This window comes from Chlorocebus sabaeus, chromosome 15 (genome assembly GCF_047675955.1).
Source record: "Chlorocebus sabaeus isolate Y175 chromosome 15, mChlSab1.0.hap1, whole genome shotgun sequence".
Classification (NCBI taxonomy): Eukaryota; Metazoa; Chordata; class Mammalia; order Primates; family Cercopithecidae; genus Chlorocebus; species Chlorocebus sabaeus.
The window spans coordinates 83,442,381-83,470,215 of record NC_132918.1 but is presented as its reverse complement, the minus strand read 5'-3'; the positions used below and the strand labels follow the sequence as shown (position 1 = coordinate 83,470,215).

The 27,835-nt window shown below is 38.9% G+C and overlaps 1 protein-coding gene across 11 annotated transcripts in view; it reads right to left on the bottom strand.

The window, feature by feature from the left end:
- LPP (LIM domain containing preferred translocation partner in lipoma) overlaps positions 1 to 27,835 on the bottom strand; it is a 741,617-nt gene that overhangs the window by 547,233 nt on the left and 166,549 nt on the right. For 9 of the 11 annotated variants that reach the window (XM_038002350.2, XM_038002347.2, XM_038002351.2 and 6 more), the window contains one exon: positions 6,970 to 7,033. The exons of the other annotated variants lie outside the window; for them this stretch is intronic. The gene's annotated coding sequence lies outside the window, so the exon portion shown is untranslated. The remainder of the gene's footprint in view (positions 1 to 6,969; positions 7,034 to 27,835) is intronic. 11 annotated transcript variants of the gene reach the window in all.

Here is a 27,835-nt window from a genome sequence, read left to right as displayed (position 1 = left end):
TGAGATTTGCATTTCTAACAAGCTCCCAGGTAATGCTGATGCTTCTGGTCCTCAGGCCAAACTTTGAGAAGCAAGAGCCTTACAAGTGTCAAGATGAAGTTAGAAAATAGAATCTTGAAGAGCAGAACATCTGTGTCTGTCTCAGTGGGCCGTGATAAGGATTATCAATCAGATGGGTGATAATATTTCTGTATATTGAACAGCACACTGGTATAGTATTGTTAAAAGGGTATGGTTTCGGCCAGGCACGGTGGCTTACGCCTGTAATTCCAGCACTTTGGGAGGCCGAGGCAGGTGTATCACCTGAGGTCTGGAGTTCGAGAGACCAGCCTGGCTAACATGGTGAAACCTCATCTCTACTAAAAAGACAAAAAATTAGCCGGGTGTGGTGGCACATGCCTGTAATCTCAGCTAGTAGCTAAGGCAGGAGAATCTCTTGAACCCAGGAGGTGGAGGTTGCAGTGAGCCAAGATCATGCCGTTGCACTCCAGCCTAAGCAATAAGAGCAAAACTCTATCTCAAAAAAAAAAGTGTATGGTTTCCACAATAGACAACTAACCTGAGACCCAAGTATATCAAGTAACTTATCCAAGGCCACACAACTAATCATGCTGACTTCCAAATACAGGTTTATCTGCCTGTCAAGCCTATCAGTATGAGGATATGCCAATGGAAAGGTAGGAAACAAAAGTAGATACTACTGTAGATTGCTGATATAAAGCCTCGCTCTTGTTTTGCCATTATTCTCAGGGAGCCATTCACCTGCTATGTGAATTTTACTAAGTCTTGCCCCTTCTAGCCGCCTGCATTTCTGCATCTGCAAGGTGAAGGTACTGCCATGGACAAACTCCGAGTCCTCTTCCATCTCTGACACTGCCTTCACTCTTCTGGCCTCCACATGCACTTACAGTGGGTCATCAAGCGCTAAGTTTCAGCTTCACACATGTGGCAGTCATTACAACTTGGCAGTATCCAAATTCTCGCTGCTCACATCTGCATTTGTGCTGATCTGTGCACGGTCAGAAGTTATCTCTGTTAAAAGTCTCATGCTCAATATAACGGGGAGCGGGTCAAGGGGAGGGAAACAAAACAAATGCCCCAAAGCACTGAAATTTCAATTGAGTTGAAAACTCAATATGATCAGGGTACTATGACCTTAACTACTCTCCGTCTCCTCATCTCACTTACCAAATAAAGATATTGAGAGCACTAACCTGACAGAAGTTTGAAGAATAAGAAAAAAACTGAGTTATGCATAATGTGTTTCATATGATTATCTAACTTTTTTTATTCTTTCTTAAGGAGCCAGATAAACATATAATCAATTATAATATAAAGTGATTCATAATGTATGATCTTGTCCCTTCCTAAAATCCCATAGTACACATTCTCTGTATTCCTCTGGGGCCCATCTACCATTTTCTACCAGAAATTTCCATGGTCTATGAACTTGCATCATTGTCTCTATTTGTCTTCAATGTTATCTCTGGAGGTATTCACCTATTTTGGAGTAAATCTGGATTTAAATCAAGACTTTATATTTATTAGCTGTAAAACTTCGGGCAAATTACTCAACCTCTCTGAGCACCTACAAATGGGAAAAACAATTTTCTATTTTATAGGATTATATACAATAATGTATTGAGATGTCTAGCATTTAGCACACTCTGGATTAAAATTGAATTTGAATGCATGAATGAATGAATGAAGTAGAATAAGAGTTTCGATATTAAAATATCACTCAATAGTTTTGAGACATGTACACGCCAAGAGTCATGCTACAAAATAAGCCTAACACTCACAGCACAACAACAGGTGATCTATGGGGAAAATCCAACAGCAAAAGGAAATGTATGTCACTCAAATGTCATCTCATACTTCCCACATAAAATAAAAACTTTTGCTTAACTCATGGATGGCCTTCAGAGCATCTACAAACCTCCTAAACTTGTTGATAGCATTTTCTGAAGTTCTGCATTTTCCAACTATTTCATAAATTCATCTGAGTTTCTGAAAATTCCATAATCCTCACGTCTGCCCCAAACACAGGCTCATGTGTATACAAGTGTGCACACACATACACACACGTACATTAAGAACTACTACTTTAGGCCAGGCGTGGTGGCTCATACCTGTAATCCTAGCACTTTGGTAGGCTGAGGCGGGTGGACTCGTGAGGTCAGGAGTTCGAAACCAGCCTGACCAATATGGTGAAACCCTGTCTCTACTAAAAAATTTTCAAAAATTAGACGGGGCTGGTGGTGTGCAACTGCAGTCCCAGCTACTTGGGAGGCTGAGACAGGAGAATTGCTTGAACCTGGGAGGCAGAGGCTGCAGTGAACCAAGATCTTGCCACTGAACTCCAGCCTGGGTGACAGAGCGAGACTCCATCTCAAAAAAAAAAAAAAAAAAAAAAAGAATTACTACTTTAGGCAAGCCCCTGGACAGAAAGGGACTGTCAAATAAAAGAGAAAAAGTAGATTTAATAAAACAAGGCTGAAAGCTGCAAACATACTGCTTAGAAAGTATGGGTAGTGGAAATTATAATGATATAATGATGACCATCTCAAACCAGAAAAAGGGGCTGTGAATTGAAGACCTGGCTTGGCTACAAATTCACTACCGGTCCTTGGGCAAATCTGAGACTCATGAAAATCAGAGTTGGGGTTCCTTTGACATCATCTATGCCACCCTCCCCTCCCATCTCACAGATGGAGAAAGTGCAGCTCAGAGGAAAGTTAGACATTCACTAAACTCATAGCAAATTAATTAGAGCCAGGATTTGAACCTCAGACTCAGTCAACTGATTTCTACTCTCCGAACCTCTGTACTGTGAGGTGCAAGGTAAGTACTTAGGTCCAATGTTCTCTAAGTAATCTTCTATCAGATGGGTAACAATTACTACACTCTTCTCCAGACCTGGAAGTCCCCATGTACATATGAGTTTCATTTTGGCAATGATTATACTAGCTGTTTCTTAGTCCCAGCCCATTCCCACAAGAATAAGGCAGAAGGGTCTGAAATAAGAGAGAAAGGTCTGAAAGAGTGAGAGACACTGCTATTAATGCTGTGTAGCGCAGCAATTGGGAATTGCAGGCCTTGAACTAGACTTCATTGTGTTGGCTATTATTCTTCTGTCCTCTTGCTTATTAAATCCCTCATCTGTCTTCTCTTTTTCAACGTTCCCCAACAATGTTCAGTAAACAGCCAGCTAGGAGCTCATTCTCAGATTCCTTTAATTCACTGGTTCAGAAAAAGGCAGGAGGAGGGTGGAGGAGAGTGATGATGTCAGCAGCAAACAACCTCTTACAGGAAGAACTGCAAGGGAATCCACAGTCTTTTAATAAACACGGAGAGCAGAAGCTAGCCGGAACCCTCTGTGCCATGTCTTCATGAAATTAATGAAGATACCTGGAGTCCATTTATGTTTTAAGGACATCTCACATCCCCATGGTGAAAATGAAATTGGTTTTGCCTGAAAGATAATGACCTTTTAAGAACTAGGAAGCGAAAGGAGAGTTTATAGAAAAAGATTTCTCTACTTAAAGATACAAGTATGGAGTCAGAAGAATTCTAGTCCAAGATCAGTCAACAACGCTTTAGACAAGTCAGATTCCCTCCCAGACACTAAAATCTCCATCTGAGAAATGAAGGAATTTGTTTAAATTATTTTGTAAAGTCCCCTCTGGCTTTGACATTCTGATCTCCTTTACAGATCCAATGATTTGCTCTGGAAAAAGCAAATAATGGAAGAAGCATCCACCTCTTCCTAACAGTCTTAATAGGGGGGCAGTTTACCAGATCCTCTCATAAGACCCAGATCAGGGAACAATGTCACAGAGTGAAGAAATGTGGGGGAAGACGGCTTTTCTTCCCTAACAAGGAATTGCAAGTTGCTGGGGTAAGGGACTACCGCTGCCGGTATATAAATGCCCATTCTTACAGTATACATAATGCAAGTCATTAACTGCATTTCTGGTATGTAAAAGAAGCAAAGGCTAAACAGAAGAATAACAGTTTTCCCCCAGTGGCTGTGCAGTAGAGTCATAGGACTGTCCTGTGATTTTGGAAACACGGCACCAGGAGAGAGAAGGGACTGGCTAGGAAATAAAAACATAAGTAAGAGAACATTTAACCAGAAGTAATGCCACAATCAACTGGTCCAACTTTGTCATTAGATGATGAAACAGACCTCACAGAGGGAAGGTGACTTGCCCAGGTGACACAGCCAGGTGACATTACAGCTGGGATTAGAAAAGGATTCTCATGGCTTCTGGTGAACATAATATACAACATATTGCTTTGCTCCCAAAAACAATGTGATTTGATTCAGGTTATTACAAAATAATTTCACTCATAACTATTGCCTCTACCTCCACTTCAAAAAATGGTATTTAAAGCAGACTAGGACTGTTTCCACCAAATTATACTAAACAGTTCACTCTGGCAATATAGACAAGTGCATGAGATTTAATTGGGTATTATTCATCCTTGCTAATGAATCACCCTGTGGAAAACAGGGATAATCAACCGTCTATAAGAGGCCAGAAGCCTGTTCTCGTTCAAGTACAGAACTTGCCTATTAAAGAACATGAGGTATCAGCTCTAAATAGTAAACAGGGTATACTGTTTCAGATTCCATGGAGTGCAGCTTTAAATAGATTCGGTTTGGAAATGGGACAGAGAACACACCGCAGTCAGTGGATCAACGTTGAGAGCAGGGAAAAACAATGATTACACTCATTAAGTGGGTACCTGTTGACACATTTACTGTCAAGTCTAATTATTTATTGAAACTGTTATTCTTTCTTCATTACTGCCACTCATACCAATTATTACCACAAGATTATTGTAAATTTCTACAGCATGCTCCCAGAATATTTACTTCTCCTTTAGGCCAAACCTCCCAAAGGTTACTTGAGAGGCTTCTATTATTCCCTCTCCACCATTCCCCACCTCCGAAACATAGCAAAAAGAGAAAGAGAGAACATTCCTCTTTCTTGAGAGTAATTTTTATAACCTTTCAGAGCTTGATCAAAACTCCCCTTGATAGTTTCAAGATGGGTTTCTGTGGGGACAGGGGGTACAGTTAACTACTTTTCAAAGCTTATTCTATTAATATTTAACAATTGGCATTGGAGGGAAGGTTAGTGTGATAACTGCAGTTTCTAAATGAACAAGTTAGATCTCTGCCTCACAGAGCTGTCAAAAACTATGACAGTAGGTATCTACGGTACATTCTTTTCTGATATATTTATCCATAAAAATAAAACATTAGACACAAGCTTTTACAGGGTTATTTTGTGGACTAGACAAGAAATAAAAGGTGGACAGTAGCCATTCTTACATTTTTCGCTACTACCTTTTTTAAAACAACGTTCTCTGTTTCTGTGTTAGTTTGCTGAGAATGATGGCTTCCAAACACCACATGTTCTCACTAAAAAATAAGTGGGAGCTGAACGAGAACATGGACACAGGGAGGGGAACATCACACTTTGGGGCCTGTTGAGGGGTAGGGGGCAAGGGGAGGAAAAGCATTAGGACAAATCCTAATGCATGCAGGGCTTAAAACCTGGATGATGGGTTTATAGGTGCAGCAAACCACCACGGCACATGTATACCTATGTAACAATCCTGCACATTCTGCATGTGTATCCTATAACTTAAAGTAAAATAATATAAAATAAATAAAAAGAAAACTTCCTGGGTAAACTAGCTTATATTCCACTTGAAACATAAATAAATAATAAAAAAATAAAAACAATATTCTTTTTTGTAGATATGAGAAGAAAATGTAAATAACTTAAGTGGCTGTTACGTCTGATTTAATGATAGAAATTTCATAGTCCATAAGTAACCTACCTTGTTTGCACATGTATTCTTATTAGCTTTGAAAATCATGTAAACCTAACACCTTAATTTCCTCTCAATTCTAAATTTTCTAAGTCCTACAAATTTGGGGCAATACCAACCAACTTGATTTTTCTCAAAGGTCTATGCCACTAAAGTCACAGTTGCGGTTCAAGGTCATAGATATCATACAGCAAAGGAAGTAACAAAATATCCAGCAGAACACACGTGTATAGTACTTCAAGTAATGATATCAAATCTTCTACAAAGTTACTATTCTACATATTGTCTACTTCATCCCTTTTTGGCTAAGTTCTGAAACATTACATAAAACACAGTAGAGCTCATTAAGAGGTACAGATTCAGCAGGTTAACTACAGGAGAAAAATTGCATCTGGTAGATTTTACAACTATGATGCTTCCTTTAAAATTTGTTTTCCATTGGCCTCCATTTTCTTGGCAAACTCAAGACAAACGTATTCTTCTGCCAAGGATTGGTGTTCTTCCCAGTGGTCCCCCAGGAGAGTGGCATTCAGATACAATGGATCCAAAGTTTCAAAAGACTAACTCAATTTTCTGTGTTCTTAGAATTTTTCTGTTGCAGCTTTAGATTCTAGATTTTTGAAATGATTTTATTTGGCAGCTAAGAGACAGTGACTGACCCAGCCAGAAATATTTGGCCCCTTCAGAACCAGGTAACACTGGCAGCATAGTGTAGTGAAAAATGCACTCAATCAAGGGTTAGGAAACCAGGTAAAAAGTGCTCCTGCCACATACTAGTTGAGGATACAATAAAATAATGGGTAAGAACATTCTACTCCATTGCATTTTATGGACACTGAAATACATACACATTAAATCTGAATCATCTGTGTGGCCCAGATTTTCGGTTTTAGTATTAAACCTTAAGGGTTGTGAATTAAAAGGGAAAAAATAAATAAATTTAAAAGACAAAAATAAAAAGAGAGGTCAGCTCACTGTTTTGGCCATTTTTTGGTTCTTTTCCTCATAAAGTACCTTTGTATTTCTTCTATTCTTTGTATTTCTCCTAAAATCAGCATTACTGGGTCAGATGCCTCTTAGTATTTCATAAACAAGAAGACATGCCTCCTCCGTTACCTTAGATAGCTGGCTCCTGGAATGGACAATGGACACAAGGTTCAACCAACTGCAGTGCAAGTATCTGCAAATGAAATAAGTAAAAATTACTTCCAGACACCAAGCCTATATTTATTCATTAATAGTCATAACCTCTTATATCTACATGATGGTTTCTTGTTTTACAAAACATTTTCACATTCATTTCATCCCACAGGAACCCGATGAAGAAGCAGGAAGGGATGATTCTACTCACTTCGTAGGTAAGGAAACAGAAGCTCGAAGAGGGACAGAAAGGTTGAGAAGGGAAGTAACACCGTCCTCACGATTAACTTCACAGAAACCATATAAAATGAACATTATTGTCCACATTTTACAGAAGTAGAAACTGAAGTTCACAAAAAGAAAGTAATTCGCCCAAGATTATACAGTTTAGTATCTGGCAAGGCATGAATTTGGAGCCAAAGGCTGTGCCTGCTGGTCCAGTAATCCTTCCTTTCTACTTTAGTTTTTCCTAGGTTATTAGGCTGGGGAAAGACAAGGACAAACAATAACTCATTGTCTTAATTCACAAGGCTTGGTGGAGAGAGAAAATAAAACCAGCTATTTGATTGAAATGAGGAAATGGGAAAAGTACATAGCATTTCGAGCCAGTCAGATTTCCTTTTACCAGTGGCCTTAGGCAAGTTATTTAAACTCCATGAGTGTCAATTTCTTCATATGCACATGAAGATTATGATATATACTCCATAGCCAAAGCTGCCCTTAGTTAAACTTTTTAAATCAGATTTCTCTCCATTATTCCATACATATGGTTATAGAGAACAGCGATAACATTTCTTCCCATAAATCCACATGTATGTGATCAAAAGATAACATTATAAGCACGTGAGGCAAGAGAATATCTCTGGTTGGAATATTTCTTTGACTTATGTCTCCTAATTTTAAAATACTGCAATATTAATCTATGTCACTCTCACATGACCTCATCTAATAAGAGACAGCCCAAAAACTTTTAAGATTTTAACATCAAATGTTTCCTTGACCCCTAAAAAGCAAAACAGATACTGCTTTAGTTGAAAGACCTGCTGATGAATCACACATCATTTTCAAATTTGTGCCTATAATCATGCCCTAGGTTCAGAGAGTTGGAGTTTCCAGTAGACTCTAAGAACAAAGCAAATTTGTTTTAATAGAATGGATAGATTTATTGAGAAATATAAGACTTCTGGGAAGTTTTGATAAAATATCCTGTTTACATAAAGGACTCAAATCAGGTTGAGAAAAGAACATGGATCCTGCAACTATATCCCTGAACTTAAAATAAAAGCTTCAAAACAAAACAAAACAAAACAAACAAAACAAAACAAAAAAAAGCATGATTGATCAGATGCCCTGCAAGAAACTTATCATCTGCCACCAACTGAAAACATGATTCGTCTTTTAACATCATGCTTTATTTTATAGCTTGAAAAATCACAATGATCATTATGTCTTAAACCATCCCCTTTATAACTCCAGTGAGACCTTATGACCCAAATTTTACAAATACAGAAACCAAACTTCAAAGATCACATGGTTAACATGGAGCAGATAAAAATGTAACACTGTACCTTGATACCAAAATCAGTAAGCACCCTTCTACTACATGGTGTAGCCTCCCAGTTGGTGGTGTGCTATTTGAAGAGGGTAACTAAATAACTTCAGGAAAGGGAAACTGAGTGCATAGCACAGAAAATTCCATTGTCAAAGCACTAAAGCACACTTAGTTCTAAGTTCTGCTTTACTAGCAAGTGTAAGGAGAAAGAGTAGACTTCACATCTGTGGTCTAACCAGAAGGTGACACATTACTAAGCTAAGGCAAAAGGAGTGTTCGATGCAGTGTTACCATAAACACTTTCTCAGATCTCACCAGGAAAGTTTCAAGATGCAACATCCCTGGGCAAAGTGTTGAAGCACAGTCATATATGCAAGTCTGTACCAGTGAGGTTTTGTGAAGAGTCTGATACAGTTTGACTGTGCCCACACCAAAAATGTCATCTTGAATTGTAGTCCCCATGAGTCAAGGGTGATACCAGGTGGAAGTAATCCAATCATGGGGGTAATTTCCCCCATGCTGTTCTCATGATAGTGAGTGAGTCTCACGAGATCTGATAGATTTATAAGCATCTGGCATTTCTCCTGCTTGCACTCACTCTTTCTTGCCACCCTGTGAAGAAGGTGCCTGTTCCTCCTTTACCTTTCACCATGATTATAAGTTTCCTGAGGCCTCCCCAGCAATGTGGAACTGTGAGTCAATTAAACCTCTTTCTTTATAAATTATGTGGTCTCTGGCAGTTCTTTATAGCAGCGTGAGAATGGACTAATACAAATCCTTCACCAATAAGTCTCATTTTAAGCAACAGGAAAGCTGAAGTCTTTCTAGCTAAGAAGTTCACCAGCCCTCTTCACGTGGATTGAGTGGCATGTGTCCTGAGTAGCTCCTGAGTATTTCATAATGCAAGGAAGTTTTCCATAATTCCATATAGACATCTGGGACAACTGACAAATCCCACTCTAGCCTTTCAGTAATGAAGCCAGTTATCCGTGGCTGCCTCTGTGTATTTTATAACTAACTGCTGACCCAGAACCTGACATGTCTGCATCCTTTGTCAAACCATTCGTCCTCTCTCCTCTCAAAACTATGCTCACCCTCAGAAGCAATTTTTCAGAAGCAACTGTATTTTGGAGAAAAACAGGATAGAGTAAATGCAGGTAAGATAATAAAGAGAGAGAAGCAAGAAAAACGACAGGGGGTAAGGAAAAAGCAGAAGAAAACGAAATGACATGGGAAATGAAAAGTGCAGAGATCAGTTGCAATGGGTTTTTCACAAACCATGGTGTCCTTTGAATTTACCACCATACCCCACAACAAAACGTAGCCATCCCTAAGATGATTATCTCAGTATTATGAACAAAAATTCTACGTGGTATTGAACCAGTATAAAGCTAACTCAAGATACTTGATATTTTTGTAAGTGCTTTAGTACAAATAAGCAATATGACAGTATCTTATAACAACTCCCACTAAGTCAATAAAGTGGCACCTCTTTAGCTCTGGTGTCTCAAATATTCATTCTGAATAGGCAGCATCATATTGAAAAGAATAATAAAATGGGGATTGAGGAACTGGGTTCTGGTTTTAGTGTGTAATTATCAAATCTTTTGATTAGAAGTTGCATAAAATACACATTCTGTGTTTCTCTTTTCACAGTTCTTGACTATGGTTATTCCAAAACCACTGTGAAAAGGCCAATAATAATTTGGTCATTTTCATAAGTTTCATGTGGCAACAGAGGTATAGCAGGAAAAGGATTACTTATACTAACATTTATTAAAATAAAACAATGTTTTAAACATAGAAGTCTGTCCCCAGAAGCAACTGAAATGTTAAATCAGGTTGAAGGAATTAGATGACAAATATGACCCTGCATTCCAATCATCAAATACCACATACAATTTAAAGTGCACTCTCACGCCACCCTAAGATCCTTATCAAGAATACAAGATATTCCATCGCTTATGATTTGGTTGTCTCATTAAAGTAATGTTTGCCAGGATTTAATTGCCTCCCTCTCTGATTTTAATTTCCTCACCTGTCAGCATCTATCAGAGCCACTGAAATCTTCTGACATCTGGTTGATTGTGTTGAAATTAATCAGATTTTTTAAAAGTAAATTGCTTTGGCCTAAAGGTAATGCTCAACTTCTTAATGTTGTATTTATAAGGGCTCTATCAATGGAATATATAATCTAGAAATAAAATGAGAGACTTTAGGAATTTCAAGCAGAAATATAAGTAGCTTACAAACCTCCAGCACTGGACTTTTAAAGATAAGGACTTTAAAAGTGGCATCAGTAGCATGGCCAACCAGAAGCCCCTAGCTCTCGTCTCCTTCACAAAGACAGCCACAACAACAATCAACAACTAAACTTTAACAAAAATAACTGGGCCAGGTGTGATGGTTCGTGCCTGTAGTCCCAGCACTCTGGGAGGCCAAGGTGAGTTTTTTTTGTTTGGTTTGGTTTTGAGCTCTGGAGTTCGACAGCAGCCTGGGCAACATAGGGAAACCCCATCATTATATAGAAAACAAACAAACAAACAAAAAAACTAAAAACAAAAGAAGAAAAAATAATAACTAAGACAGAGTACCAGACTGCATCAGAGAAGTAACAGAAGCCCTGGAGAGCAAGAAACTCAGAATAACCACGTAGAGAATAGAAACAAAACACCTGGTCTTTACCACCCATCACCCACTTGGGATCCGCTGGGAACAGGGAGGAACCTCTGTCTGGGGTAGAATGGTAAGCAAGAGGATCCCAGCAAGCCCTGTCCACACCTTGAACAGCTACAGACCTCACCCATGAAGTCTCATGTAGTTCTCCCAGGAGCTAAGTCCCAGCTGAGGGACCTGCCTGAAGTCCACACAGCCGTGCTCCCCCAAGAAAAAGAGCAACCAATGTGCCCTGCCGTCTGTGGCCTGTGCAGCTACTACACTATGCCATCTTGGAACTGGAACTTTGGCTGGAGTGTGTCTTGCTCTGGGAGTGCATAGCTATGACACTCCTTCATCACTGAGGCTAAGTCACTGTTGAACCAACCCCAACCCAGTGGCCCAACATCCCCAAGCTGAGCTGCCAGCAACTGTTCCGCTCTTCCCCATGGGCTCATGTGAAGGTAGAGTCACTTCATCTACCTTTCACCCTGCCCCTCAGGCCAATGCTGAAGCAGTACCCTGCCTCCTGGGAAAACAGTACATTGGCCACTCAGAGCAGTCACACACCCCAGTACTTAATCTGAAGTAGCACCCTTCATCCCAGGGAAATGGTACCGTACCTGGGCTGCCTAGAAAAGTCATGTCCCCCAGGCCTGAGCTGAAGTGGCACATTGCCCCCTGGTGAATTGGTGCCATCGCTCAGCTGAGCAGCTGTACATCCCAAGGCTGAGCTGATGTGATAACCCACATCCTAAGAAAACAGAGTAGTGGCTGGGCTGATCTGAGACACTCCACCCTACAGGGCAAACAACTCTAATATGCTGTTTTCCTGGAGCTGGTCTACCTGCTTAGAGTCAGAGCTGCTAAGACACCCCTCTCCCTGTGGAGTACAGCCATCACTATGCTGTACCCTGCCCCTACTCAGGGCACAAGTAACAGCTGTATGTTGCCATTCTGGGGTACTGTTGCTGCATGCGGTCTTACAGAGTCTAAGGTACTACTGAGTCCCAACATCCAAGGGTCAAGAATCACTACTACATGGTGCCTCATCCCCTGGGATCCAAGTTGCCACTGAGCCCTACTGGTTCATGTTACAAAATCAGAGCACACCCTGCTCTCTGGGTCCAAACTTCCCTGCACTCCTTCTTTCCTGGAGTTGAGCCACTCACAGCTGGGACTGAGCTTGTAGAGTAGTGTCTCAGAGTCACAAATCCTGGCTCTGTGGGAAGCCTACATCCAACCCTAGCACAGACAGCAAACCTGTAACCCAAGACCCAGGTGTCACAATAGGTTGGCAAGATCCTGGGCATAAGACTCTGGTCCCACAAACACTTCAAGCACCTGCACCTAGAACTTAGCACCACTGCACATGCTTGTTGGTCATGTCATATCTGACATGAAGAGCAGTCCCCTTGGCTAAATCTCCCCATTATGGAAAAAAAAAAAAAATGGAGAATCTCAAAAGCCCTTGACACTGAGGACATTAATAATCTATGCCACCACCCTCACTGCCACAAATTTTTACAACTTAAGCTACTGAGGTGCCCACAGTTATTGCTGACATTGAACACAGCTTTAGAAGCTGCATGAAGACCATATCACTGCATCTATTCAGAAACAAATTCATCACACCCCTCCCAACTGTAAAACCAATGCTAATTGCAAGCGAAAGTATTTTTTTATGAAAACCACTCTAGAAAGTTTGTATACAGAGGTAATTTTTCCACCGGATGCACAGACATCAACTCACGGACACAAGAAACATGAAAAAGCAATAAAATATGACACCACCAAAGGAATGTAGCTCTTTAGTTTCAGACTCCAATAAAAACAATCAATAAAATGCCAGAAAAGGAATTCAAAATAATGATCTTAAGGAAACTCAATGAGATACAAGAAAATACAGATAGACAATTTCACTAAATCAGGAAAACAATTCACAATATGAAGAAGAAATTCAACAAAGATAGAAATAATAAAAAAGAATAAATCTCAAAGATAAAGAATTTCATGAATGCATTCTTACCCTGATACCAAAACCAGACAAGGACAAACATGTAAAAAGAAAATTATAGGCCAGGAACTCTGATGAACATAGATGCAAAAATCCTCAACAAAATACTAGCAAACTGAATCCAGCAATACACTTAAAAGAGCATTTACCATGATCAAGTGGGATTTATCCTAGGGATACAAGGATAGTTCAACATAGGTAAATCAATAAATGTGATATATTACCTCAACAAAACAAAGTACAAAAGCCATGATCATCTCATTAGATGCAGAAAAAGCATTTCATAAAGTTCAACATTCCTTCATGATACAATATCTCAAGTCAGGTATAAAAGAAACATACCTTACTTCAGCATAATAAACACTTCACATGATAAACCCACAGTCATCAACATACTGAATACATTCAAATTGAAAGATTTCTTTTAAGCTCTGGAACAAGACAAAGATGCTAACTTTTACCACTTTTATTCAAGATAGTTCTTGAACAGGCATATTCACCAATGGCACAGAACAGAGAACCCAAAAATAAATCCACATATTTACAGCCAACTGATTTTCAACAAAGGAGACAAGAACAATCTCTTTAATAAATAGGGCTGGGAAAACTGGACATCCATATACAGAAAATGGAGCCACCACGAGATATCATCTAACCCAAATTAGAATAGCTATTATCAGAGACAAAAAAAATAAATAAATAAGAAACGCTGGCAAAGATGCAAAGAAAAGAGAACTCATACACTGTTGGTGGGAATGTAAGTTAGTACAGTCATTATAAAAGTTCTTCAAAACACTAAAATTAGAAATATCGGCCAGGCATGGTGGTTCACACCTGTAGTCCCAGCACTTTGGGAGGCCAAAGTGGGTGGATCATGAGGTCAAGAGAAGGAGACCATCCTGGCCAATATGATGAAACCCCGTCTCTACTAAAAATACAAAAATTAGCAGGGCATGGTGGTGTGCATCTGTAATCCCAGCTACTCGGGAGGCTGAGGCAGGAGAATCGCTTGAACCCAGGAGGCGGAGGTTGCAGTGAGCCAAGATCACGCCACTGCACTCCAGCCTGGTGACACAGCGAAACTCCGTCTCAAAAAAAAAAAAAAAAAGAAAGAAAGAAAGAAAAAAAGAAATACCATAAGATCCAGCAATCCCACAACTGGGCATATATCCAAATGAAAAATAAATAAATAAATATTTCAAAAAGATATCTGCATTCCCATGTTTATTGCAGTACTAATTATAACAGCCAAGATAAGGAATCAACGTAAGTATCCATCAACAGATAAACGGGCAAAGAAAATGTGTTATATATTTACAATGTAATACCATTCAGCCATAAAAAAATGAATGAAATCTCATCATTCACAGTAACATGGATAAGCTTGGAGAACATTATGTTAAGTGAAATAAGCCAGGAACAGAAAGTTATATGTCACATGTCCTTTCTCATATGTGGAAGCTAAAAGAAATTGATCACATAGAGAGTAAAATACTGATCACCAGAAGTGGAGAAAAGTAGCAGGAGGGGAAGGATAGTCAAAGGTTGGTAAATGGATACAAAAGTACAAAGCAGGAGTCAGTTCTAGTGTTCTACAGCACTATAGAATGACTATAATTACCAACAATTTATTGTATATTCTCAGGTAGCTAGAAGAGGTAGCTTTTGAATGTTCCAAACACAAAGAAATAATAAGTGTTTGAGGCAATGAATAAGCTAAATATCTTCATTGGATCATTATATATTATATACATATATCAAAATATCACACTGTACCCCATAAATATGTATAATTATGTGTTAATTTAAAATAATAATAAAAGCAAAAAAGGCAAGTGCTTTTAAAAAATTCATTCAACAAATGCTCATTGAGTGTATAGTGCTTGCAAGCAGGCACTTTAGGGTAGAGAGGAAAAAAACGTGAAGCTACTCAGAAAGTTCGGGGCAATAGGTAAGAATTAATTAAGCAGAACTCACCGTAACAGAAGTAGCCAATCTGGTCACTCAAAAGCTTAGTTTAATATTTATAATTGTTACCATCCGTATGCATTGTCCTTTCACGGAGATAAATGATTTGATTCTTCACTGCAGCTCAGTGAGGCAAAATTGATACCGTTACTAGTATATTCTCATTTGACAAGTGACAAAGCTAAGGCACAGAATAGTAAAGGAACTCATTCCTGGACATCTAGTTATGGGCAGACCCGGACTTGTGATATAAATGAAATCAGACAACACATAGAGAAAAAATTCTTTCCAAATTCTCCAAATATAATTACTCAGTGCCAATTGTGGTGCTAATATCTATCAGATCAGACACAGCACTTAAGACATTCATTTAAGGAAACCTACAAGCACTAAGCTTTTCTACAAGAAGTAAAGGAAATGATGAATAGAGAAATATTTTGCAATATGTTTGACTATCATGAGATTATTGTTATGTACTTACATTGTTTTTTTATTATTTTTTATTTTTTTTATTATTATACTTTGAGTCCTAGGTTACATGTGCATAACGTGCAGGTTTGTTACATATGTATACTTGTGCCATGTTGGTGTGCTGCAGCCATTAACTCATCAGCACCCATTCTTACTTGGAAATATAGAAAAGTTAATGTAATAATGACATCCCAAAAGTGAGCCTATAATGTCACTACACCTATCTTTATGTTATTCGGTTGATTCTGAGGCTTCCTTATTGAAAAGAAGAAGGAAAAACATGGCATGCATGCAACTGGGGTGGGAGGGTGGGGGTGAAGTGGGTGGGGAGCCAAAGATAACACATGGAGCCTGGAGGTTGATTCTCACAAAATGGCCTTATAATCAAACATAACTAAGTCCTAATATGGGTCTTACCTTTCTAGTAGAGTCTGAGGCCCTACTCAACATTTAGTGTCTCCTCGATAAGAAGCTTCTTGTTGCAAAAAGGTTTGATGAAGCAGCCTTTCCTAAAACTACCATAATGCCTAGTTTTATATCTGGATCGCTAAAATTACCAAATTGTTTTTATCACTTTTAGTGGATCATGCATCTTGACTAGAGGCCCTTTGTCTAACACAGCTTCTCGAATCCTAACCCCAAGTCTATCTAGCATCTAGTCTTTAGTATGTGCTCAAAAGAACATTCAATGAGTGAATGAATGAGTAAATGAACAAAATGTTCTATGCAACTACTATAACACACACCTAGTTTAATGCATGTCATGTAAGATGGGATTAGTAAATGTGAAATTGAAATTAATTGAACATTTAATTCTTTAAAATGCATTGTACGACTAAATGATTTTAAAGTTATTGAGTGATTAAGTGAAGCATTTAGCGAGGAGTTGAGTGACGTGCAATGAGCCAGTCATCATTAACCCGTTGGCAGGATGAAGACATAATTTTCACAGGAAGATTAACAGAGGCTGAACACATGAGTAGAAATGTAGGCAGCAGCTAAGAAAATTCACATAGAAGAAAACATAGTTGTCAAGAAAATCATGTTAAATTCTAGATATAAAATTTTAAAAGGAAATAAATCTAAATATGATGGTAACTTTTATAAAAGTATACACATTATAAAATTTCAAGAGAGAAGGAAAAGATGAGGGAAGAACTCTTGAAATAATTTTTAAAACCAAGTGCACGTGTGTGAAAAAGAAAAACAGTTGTTGGATAGATAAAAGACAAAATAACCGATCAAGCTAAAAATAATATATTTTAGTAACTAAGCTAAGCATTTTTATATATTTAATCTTTAAAAATAGTCTTGGACCCAGCACTTTGGGAGGCAGAGACGGGCGGATCACGAGGTCAGGAGATCAAGACCATCCTGGCTAACATGCTGAAACCCCATCTCTACTAAAAATACAAAAAATTAGCCGGGCGAGGTGGCAGGCACCTGTAGTCCCAGCTACTCGGGAGGCTGAGGCAGGAGAATGGCGTAAACCCGGGAGGCGGAGCTTGCAGTGAGCTGAGATCCGGCCACTGCACTCCAGCCTGGGCGACAGAGCGAGACTCCGTCTCAAAAAAAAAAAAAAAAAAAAAAAAAAAAAAAAAAAAAAAGCCTTGGAATTTAGTATATTCATTTTGCATCTTGGGAAACCGAGGTTTAGAAAGATTAAGTAACCTAATCAAGTTTACACATCTAATAAGCACCAGAATTCATATCTCAGCTTTTGGACCCACACACATACCATTTACTCATACTACTCCTAGTACCATCAGAGAAATAATGTGGCATTGAGGGAGTCACTTAGAGTTGGATGTCAGGACCAAAATCTAGAAAGTGATGTAGAAATGGGGAAAGCACCAAGAGGATGCGCATCCAAAGCCTTCTATGGGATGTAGGTAGCAAGAGAAGGTCTGAAGGAGGAAAGGAGGCAGATGGGGGAATCAAAGCTATCTTTGAGTATCTGGGGACACATCATGTGTAAGCAATATTATACTTTTTCAAATTATGCAGTGCTAGAAATATGGGGATCAAAACCATGGGAAATCCAGTTTTAGTGTAATACAAGGAAGAACATTGAACATGAAGCTGTCCAGCAGTAGAACAAATTGCCTTGCAAAGAGCTGCAAAAGTTCAAGTGGAGGCTACATAGCCATCTGTCAGAGAAGACACGTGATGTCCTGGCAGTGGCAGGGAGTCTGCATTAAAAGATGGACATTGCAATGCTGAGTTTTAGAGATTTAGCAGCCCAATAGTGGGAGATACACAAAAGCTCCGATCGCCAGATAAAAATGCGAAGAACACTCTCTAAAAAAGACACCCTTGAGCAAAATCTATTCAACACATCCATGGGGCTCCTATGATACACCAAGCGTGAGATAGCACCAACCTCAAGAAGCTGAAACAAGGAGACAGAAAACAGACATTTTGAAGAGGTCAATTAGCTATCACTAGGCAAATTGTGAGCCTAATATAAATGTCTAGAAAAAAACATATATAGAAGTCTAAGGAAGAAAGGATAAGAAGACTAAATGGTTTTCTGGTGAAAGGAAGGGTAAAACACATCAGTTTTGTGGGAAAAAAAAAATTAAAAAGAGTAAGTCATCAAGGCCTAGGATTCTCATTTATTTACTTATTTATTTATTTACTTACTTACTTACTTACTTATTTTGAGACAGTATCTCCCTCTGTTGCCCAGGCTGTAATGCAATAGCACGATCTCAGCTCACTGCAATCTCTGCCTCTCGAGCTCAGGCAATATTCCCACCTCAGCCTCCTGAGTAGCTGGGACTACAGGCATGGGCCACCGTGCCCAGCTAATTTTTGTGTTTTTTGTAGAGACAAGGTTTTACCATGTTGCTTATGGTAAATAAGTATGGATTATAAGCATGAGGCACCATGCCTGTCCAGGCCTAGGATTGAGGAAGAGCTCATTCACAAGGGCAACCTGAGGTCTAATCAAATCATACTTTGGGGTAAGAAAGACATGAAAGTAGAATCAGGGAAAAAAAGCTAATAAACAAAGTTCGACTCAAATAGCTCATAGGTGGGAGAAGGCAACTGAATGCTGGATGAGAACTAGGAAAAAACAAGATCTTGCAAAAGAACATCCAACTAATTTGAAAATGAAAGCACAATACATTTGAAAGTTTGCAAGCCTCCTTCCACAGCTTATCAGATTTACTCATATATGTTCACACACAGCATTGTCTGCAAACATTAGCTCCCCAAAAAGCTACTCTATAACATAAGACAGATATTAAAAAGAACATGTAGTATCTAAGTCCACTTCTATTGACCTTCTCAGCATTCTTCAATACAGCCTCATAGACTGACTACTGTTTAGTGAAGAAAACAAATCACATAAAATATCAACATAACCAAAAGCAAAGTTAAGAGCAAGTTTTATTGGGCAAACCTCTTTCCTGAAGGAAACAGGAGGAGACAGGGAGAAAGAAAGAGAAGATGGGGAGGGAGAGCAAGAAACTTTAATAGAGAATAATTGGGGGGCCAAAGGCGCAGTTTGTCCAGTAATATGAGTTATAGTGATATAAAGGTTGCACAATTTTATTTTCTGTGACTTTTAACTACTTTAATTTAGGCAAAGAATGGCATGGGTCCTTCAGCTAAAACTCACTGATTCTTCCTTCCCCACAAAGCTAGAATTCTATCTTATTCAGAAAATGAACAGTCAACTGCCCCTTTAACTTCCCTTCCCCTATGTCTTGGCAAATACAACATACATTTTGTTTAAAAAGGCATGAGTAGTTACCACTGAAAAGCAGAAGAGATAGTAGTGGTGAGTGGAGAGTAGGGAAAACATGCAAAAGGCTTAACATTTTTTTTAAATGGAATTATTCCCAAAAAGTTCAATAATTATACAGGTTTTGTATCCCTAACCCAAAATCTGAAATTCAAAATGCTCCAAAATCCAAAAGTGTTTAAGCACAGACAGGACGCTGAAAGCTCACTGGAACATTTTGGGTTTTGCATTTTTTGATTACGAATGTTAATCAGTAAGTTCAATGAAAATATTCCAAAACCAGGAAAAATCTGATATCTGAAACACTTTTGATCCCAAGCATTTCAGATAAAGAGATATACAAACTATACATATTTGTCATCACCATCTCTGACAAAGAAGTTTGGAATTCCTTGAGTTACCTTGAAATTCCTGAAACTGGAGCAGGAAATCAAAAGAAAAGAAAGAAGAGTTAAGTAACAACTAGGTTCTTGTCCCAGCTCTGCCACTAACTTGTGCTGCCATCTTAGGCACATCTTTCCACCACTCTCTTCTCCTGTAAAATGAAGGGACTGGACTCAATCAGTGGCTGTTAATGTGTGACCTACACATGTGTAGGAGTCCCCTAGACCTTTCAAGACTCCACAAGTTCAAAATTATTTTCATAATCATACTAAGTATAAGAAGCTGTTTTCACTGTGTTGAAATTTACACTAATGGTACAAATATGGCAGTGGGTAAAAAACATGGTTGGAGTCTTAAAGTGAATCCAGGCAGTGATTTCACTGCAAGACACATACAATAAGTGGGATAGGGAGCCAGTTTCACTTAGGACTCTCTTTAATGCATTGAAAAGTATCAATCTTATTAAATCTCAGTCCTTGAGTATTGTCTGACTAGTTTTTACTAAAGAAACCAGATCACATAAAATGTTAGCATAATCAAAAAGTAGACATATTTTTAATATTCTGGAGTACACATCTGTTTTACATTCTGTGTGACCTTTGGGAAGTACCCATGAAACACCTGCTGAAGACCAAACTACAATGATTGTCTCTAAGAAAGGCACTTTGGGTAACTGTTTAAATTGGCAGCTGCTAACTCATCACTTTTTTCATGGAACATCATTTTTTATTTGAAACAATGACTGACAAACTATGGTTCTTTAAATATGGGTTTTGCCAGAGATTTTCTCAAAAATAAAGCAAGAGAGCTTATCATTTCAAGGAAAACAAGTAACAGTATTTGTAGCCAAAAATAAAATTCATGTTTTCAAGTGAAAATCAGAATTGTCAAAACCTTACATCTACTACTGTGCACTTGACACCTTTCTAATATTTCAAATACTTTTTTGACGAAGGAGCAGTGATATTAAGGAAGATGACTTTTTATATTATAGAATGAAATGTATCAGTGTTTGTTTGCAAGAACTGAATAAGTAAGTGAATGACCAATGACTTTCTAAATGACCAATGCATGATTTTACAAAATCATAGGAGGAGACTCAATCAAAGTGGGAAAATTTGACCAATGGATTTTAATACAGTAGGGCATAAAAAGTTCATTAATATGATTTCAGATTCCACATTGAAACTAACCTATAAGAAACTACTAACTTTAGGTAATGTCAAAACTGTCAAGTTTTTGGTATAGTATCACAGAAGAAAATCCACAATCACTTTTTATCCTTCCCTTTTCAACGACATAGCTGTGAAAGGCTGAATTTTCTTCATAAACATCAATCAAAACAAAATTTCACAACAAATTAAATGCAGAATCCAGCTCCCACTTTTGTCACTATTTTTTCACAAATATATTTATTTTTATACAAATATTTTTCATTAAAATTCTAGTTTCATTTCTCACTTTTTTGAATATGGTAAATATCATTATATATAATGCACACAAACAAAAACTCATTTTTAAGAGCGTAAAGGAGTTCAGAGATAAAATCACTGAACTACACAGGACTTATGCTCTCTCTCTCCCTAGCACTAATCTCCTTTGGCTCTAAACCATTAGGAAAGATAAAGAGTAGCTCATCTCTACTTTTAGATGCTGCTACCTGTCTATCTTTATATAACTGCTACTTTCAAGAGCCTCTGGAAACACTGAAACATCTGTATGAAGTTTCATACAAGAGGCCACTGGTCGGTAAAAAAAATACTCACTGTGTGCCTTCCATGGAACAGGCAGTGGTTATTAGGGCACCTGGATCAGAATTCAGATTCCACTACTACTGAAATTATATGCTTCCTCAAAAGGCAGTATCTCCCCAAACCTGTTTCTTTAACGTGAAATAAGAATAAAATGGGAACTACCTCATACGATTATTGTGTACATCCAATATAACGATCCCTTAAGGAGCTTACTATACACAGTGCCTAGCATATAGTAAACACTCCATAAATCCTACAAACTGTTATTATAACTGAGATGTCTCTTACCAAAAAAACACTGTTGGCAATGTTCATGAAAGAGATAATGGTAGTCTAGCCGTATATTATTAGGGGCTCATAATCTATCCCAGTTGCAGACTCATTCAGTGAGACAAAAATAGTGAAAGTATCCAGGAGTACTGGCTTTTCTCACCTCAAGAGCAGAAGAATCAGTCTTTGGCCAGGAATGAAATCAGCGTTGTAATCAAGACCCAGCCACTTCATAAATTCCTAAACTTTATGTAGTCAAATGAGTTTATACCCAACACCATTCTCAGAACTATGTTGACAGGACAGAGGATGATAAGAAAGTAAGAACTTAACCTATGTTCTTGAATAAAGAGAAGAGTTTCATTTGTCCTGTGTTTGGGCAAAAAATCACGTTCATTGTGTCTCTTTACTTCATTTAAAATCCGGAAGAATTGAAATTGAGGAAAAATAAGAATGCTTATCAAACAGAAGTCAGACCCAATGAAAAAAGAATGCCCTCATAATACTAAGAATAGAATACAAGCAGGAAAGAGGGGAGGATCTCCGTTATATATTATTTTAAATTAGAAATACAATTCTGAAGAACAGACATGCACATACTTACAATGTCTTTATAAATATATAAAGAAGTTGATCATTAAACTAGTTACATTAGTGAGGCCCAGTTTCACTTTCAATAGAAAAAGTATCATGTCACTTTTATTTCACTTTATTTCATGAACTTTAAATACCACCACTTTAACCATCAATACCTGGTAAGACTCGTAACTGTGGATTTAACAGAATAACGTAAATTATACTTCTAGAATAATGTATAGAAACGATCATGCCCCCTTAACAGCACTTGGATCTTCAATCAGGAAATTCAATTTTAGCTGCAAAACTATGTTTTGGCAAAAGTGCAATTGAACTCAGTGTACTTGTCACATTTCTAAATATACTCCGGTCACCATGACAACAAGAGAGACTGATGGATTGCTTAAAAGAGTACGGTATATTTAATTGTCAGCATTTTAAACTGACTCAGAAAAATGCTGTGTGATAGGTCTACTCACCATGGTTACTGCTGGCTGAGTCCATAATAATAAAAGGTTCACATACGCACATCACCAGCGTGCGCACAAAGAACGTAAAAGTCGGAAGACCTGATATTTCCAACCACCTCAAACGCCAAACTTAAAGCTTTAGAAAGACTCGTTATCATCAAGGTGCCCCTCAAGAACCTCTCTCCCCATATAGTCAGATGAATCCCAGGTTCTGTGTCTGCATACAGAAGGAAGAGCCAATCCTAAAATCAGATTCCAACAACTGCTTCCTTCTCAGATTAAAGATAAGAAAAAGTCAAGGGTATTTTCTCCTGGGATATATCTGGGAAAAAGAATGGCAGAGACTCTTTGTTCTTTCTTTTCATGTAGATCTATTCCCAAATGATAATCTTCTAAGATCCATTCATTTCCTGAATAAACATTTCCTGCTCAAAAATCCCTATGCCAGAGAATCTTCTACAGGTGGAGATATAGATGCAACAAATATGGACCCTGCTCTCAAGAAGCTGATATCCTAAAACAAGAGGAAGACAAAAAACATAAATATATAATCAGTTAAACAGAATGAAATACTCCAAATAAAATGATCTATTAAATTATGTAATTTACTATACACAGTGCCTAGCGTATAGCAAACACTCACCAAATCTTCACCATTATTATTATTACTAAAATATTTCTCACCAAAACAGTTGCAATGTACATAAAGAAAACAAAAGCACAGTAATCATTCTTTTAGAGAACCATACATGCTGTGTAGACTATAAAGCAAGACAACGAGAGAAAAGTGATGGGGAGGGGGATGTGTGCTACTTTAACTAAAGAATAGGGAAGATCTAGGTGAGGCTATAACATTTGAGCTAAGCCTCAAAAGATACTTCCAAGCCAGTTTTGCACAGAATCAGAGAAAGATCAAGTGGAAAAAGCTTGGCTTAAACAGAGGAATAAAGGAAGGTCAGTGTGTCTACAGATTATTGTGTAAAGTGATGAGTGGTATGCAAAAAGCAGAGAGGCGGGGGCAGTGGCTCATGCCTGTAATTCCAGCACTTTGAGAAGCTGAGGCGGGCAGATCACCTGAGGTCAGGAGTTCGACACCAGCCTGGCCAACATGGTGAAAACCTATCTCTACTAAAAATACAAAAATTAGCCAAGCATGGTGGCAGGTGCCTGTAATCCCAGCTACTCGGGAGGCTGAGGCAGGTGAACTGCTTGAACGCAGAAGGCGGAGGTTGCAGTGAGCCAAGATCGCACCATCACACTCCAGACTCGGAGACAAGAGCAAGACTCTGTCAAAAAAAAAAAAGAAAAGAAAGAAAGAAAGAGATAAAGAGAGAAAGAGGAAGAGAAGGGAAGGGAAGGGGAGGGGAGGGGAGGGGAGGGGAGGGAAGGGAAGGGAAGGGAAGGGAAGGGAAGGGAAGGGAAGGGAAGAGGAGGGAAGGGAAGGGAAGGGAAGAAGAGGGAAGTGAAGGGAATGGAAGGGAAGGGAAGAGGAGGGAAGGGAAGGGAAGAGGAGAGGAGGGAAGGGAAGGGAAGAGGAGGGAAGGGAAGGGAAGGGAAGGGGAGGGAAGGGAAGGGGAGGGAAGGGAAGGGAAGGGAAGGGAAGGGAAGGGAAGGGAAGGGAAGAGGAGGGAAGGGAAGGGAAGGGAAGGGGAGGGAAGGGAAGGGAAGGGAAGGGAATGGAAGGGAAGGGAAGAGGAGGGAAGGGAAGGGAAGGGAGGAAGGGAAGGGAAAAGGAGGGAAGGGAAGGGGAAAGGAGGGAAGTGAAGGGAAGGGAAGGGAGGAAGGGAAGGGAAGGGAAGGGAAGGGAGGAAGGGAGAAAGGGAGGAAGGGAAAGAAAAGAAAAGAGGAGAGAACAGAGAGCCATCTCACAGGGCTTTGCAGGTCACGAAAGAATCTTTCAAATGTTTCTACAGATGTTCCTTGATTTCTATGGGGTTGGATACATCCAGATAAACTCAATGTAAAGTGGACAAATTGTAAGTCAAAGCATCACAAGTCAGGGACCTTCTGCAGATACCACAGCAGCCACTGTATGGTTTAAGGGGAGGGGTATGATATGATCCAACCAGCAACTTTAGAAGATCTCTCCAGGTGGTGTGGAAAAGGCCACAAGGGAAAACTATAAAAGTAGAAGACAATTTCAGAGACTATTGCCATAGTCAAGGCAATGGATGGTAACTTGAATTTAGGTAGATTCAAAAGAAGTAATGATGGCAATCAGAGTCAGGAAATATTCTGGAGGCACAACACACACACACTGACCAAGCATGTACTCTGAGCAAGAGAAGCAGTTAAATGAGTTACATGGAGGCCCTACAACACGGGGGTGAACATGTCTCATGCTTCAGGAGGTCTTGGTAGATCTTGAGATGATGCATTTCAGGTGATGCTGCTGCTCTGTTAATGACACTTTGAGAACCAAGGCTCTAGGAGAGCCAGGAGACAGGACCAACAGTGGAGCAGGAGGTGTTGAACGTTTGGCTTATGGTAATAATAGATGGAATACAGTCAAGAAGAAACATTCAAGAGATGTGGCAAAAAGAAACTACCCAAGACTTGAGGGCAAATAATCTGAGTGGAAATAAAACAGAAGATGGTGGTGGTGGAATTGCTTCTAAGCTTTCTTAAATGACATTATTCATTATATAGATAGAAATACATGGTTTCTATCCATCTAGTGCAAATCAGTTTCCCAACTAACATTTCATGTTGCCACGACCTATCCCTATAAAATAAAGCTAGGGAAATTATTGTAGTTATAGGTAATAAAAACAACAACCACAATACTAATCATTTATTGAAAACTTATTCTGTGTCAACCACATTGCAACATATACTATCTCCAAATCTGACAATAACTCTATTCCTATGTAAGAAAATGACAAACTGATGCTCAGAGACATTATATAGCTTACCCAGAATCATTCCTGCTTCAGCTGGATTCAATCGCAGGGGAAAACCCTAAAATCTATGACCTCCACTTCCACTCTGCCTAACAAGCTGAATCCATAGGAGAATAAGATGCCCACTTGGGGCATTTGCCCTCGAAGTCAGAGTTCCCTTTTAATCTGACTAAACTTCAAGACCACAACTGGCAAATCTTGATGCATAGACTCTAGTAGCATAGCAATAAGGACCCAAGGTCAGGTGCCCCGTACACAGAAGAATCATGACTTATTTCATTTCCACATAAGGAGAATGCAACTTGAGTGTTTCATGGGCTATTCACTGCTCATGCTCAGACTCATGTCTCTGCACTCAAACTCTAGTGTTTTTCCATGGCCCTCTGTTTACCCTCTTGACTTCATTCTGCTATTGCTTTGCAAAGTTTTTTTCCCAGAAAATGAGTGGCTGTCTGCACGGTAATGTGTTTGGAGTGAGGATGTGAGAAAGAGGCCCTCATCTGTGAAGATGCATGGTGAACGGTAGTAGATATTGACAAGTAAGAAAGATTAGTTTAGATATTTCCCCAGCCCAGGAAGTGGGTACGAAATGAGCCACAAGATCTTCCTTCTAGTTACCCACACTGTGCTTTCCCAAGGTGATTCACAGGTATGGCTCCACTGATCTGACAAAGGGGACTGTCTTCAGAAAGATGAAAGGATGTTTTTATGTCTTCTCTCTTTCTTTTCTTTATTTGTTCCTTCTCTAGTAATAACGATTAATTGTGCTATGCGGGCAGTACAGAGATGAGTCTACCGGGAAGCCAGCACCAATCCATCAAGCACTTTTAGTCCAAGCTTTTTAGAAGCAATTGCTTACCACATTTTCACTGCTGTTTTTCTCACAGCTAGAATTAGAGTGGATTTTACCACACAGTCACTCTAACACCCTTTTCCCCCACCTCTAAAGTGAAGAGGGAAGATGACTATTGGTCCATCACCAGCAAAACCATAAGACATACATGAGAAAACCAATTGATTTAGTGTTTATAAAGATTAAGTATTGGGTCCTGAGATAGGTATCCCACATACATTAACATATCACAGCTTTGTGAAGCAGACATTGTCTATGTGGAACAGATGAGGAAATTAATGCTCAGAGATGATAAGTTACTTTCATAGAGTCATACAACTAGAAATACCAGAGCCAGGAAGTGAACACAGGCCTAAATCCAAGGCCAATACTTTTCCCATCACTACAGCTGTCCAGACACTTCCAAGAGGACTCACAACTTTTCTTTCTCTCTACCAGAGAATCAACACTGCAAATAGTACTTAAAAATCAGGCTGTATATAACCAAAAGGCCTTTTTTAAGAGGTCTTTTCTAGGAAGCGTGAACAACTAAGCCATCATAGATTCTATAAGGGTTACCTCTGACTAACCCAACATGTTCCTGAGGGATCAGTTAGGGTCTCTTCCACGCCTACCTAGGAATCATGGAGACTCTTGAATTTCCCAGCTCAGGGCTCTGAGAAAATGACATCACATAAAGCCTGCTCCCTCACCCAACACCAGGGCATGCAGTGAAGAAAGACGAATCAGGGAAAGGGACACAATGGAAACCTGAGGGCCTATAAGTCATATGTTCACAGAGGCTCTGGTTTACAATGAAGCATGATTAAATAAAATCAACCAGTGAAAAGTATCTACAGTCCAAGCTTAAACTTGCCTTTTCATTATTATCCTCACATCCTCTGTAGATTAAATGTTGGAAAGGATCAAGCCACAGAAAAAATAAGAATTATCCAGTCCTTAGGCCCTTAGACATAATATCTGAGCAAAGGTGGGGATTCATATATGTAAGCAGCATCCTTTTCTGTCTCCCTTTACCTAGAGAATGGTGAGGTTAAGCATTTTGAAAAGATTCTTTATCATAAGCTGAGATGACAGGGACACCTGATGAAAATGGTAATTAAATCAATAAGTAAATAAACACATGGATCAATGTTCTTCATTTTTGCTGGCTATCTTAAGAAAATGGGATGCCTTATAAAGGTATTTCACTCTTCCAACCATAAATACAAG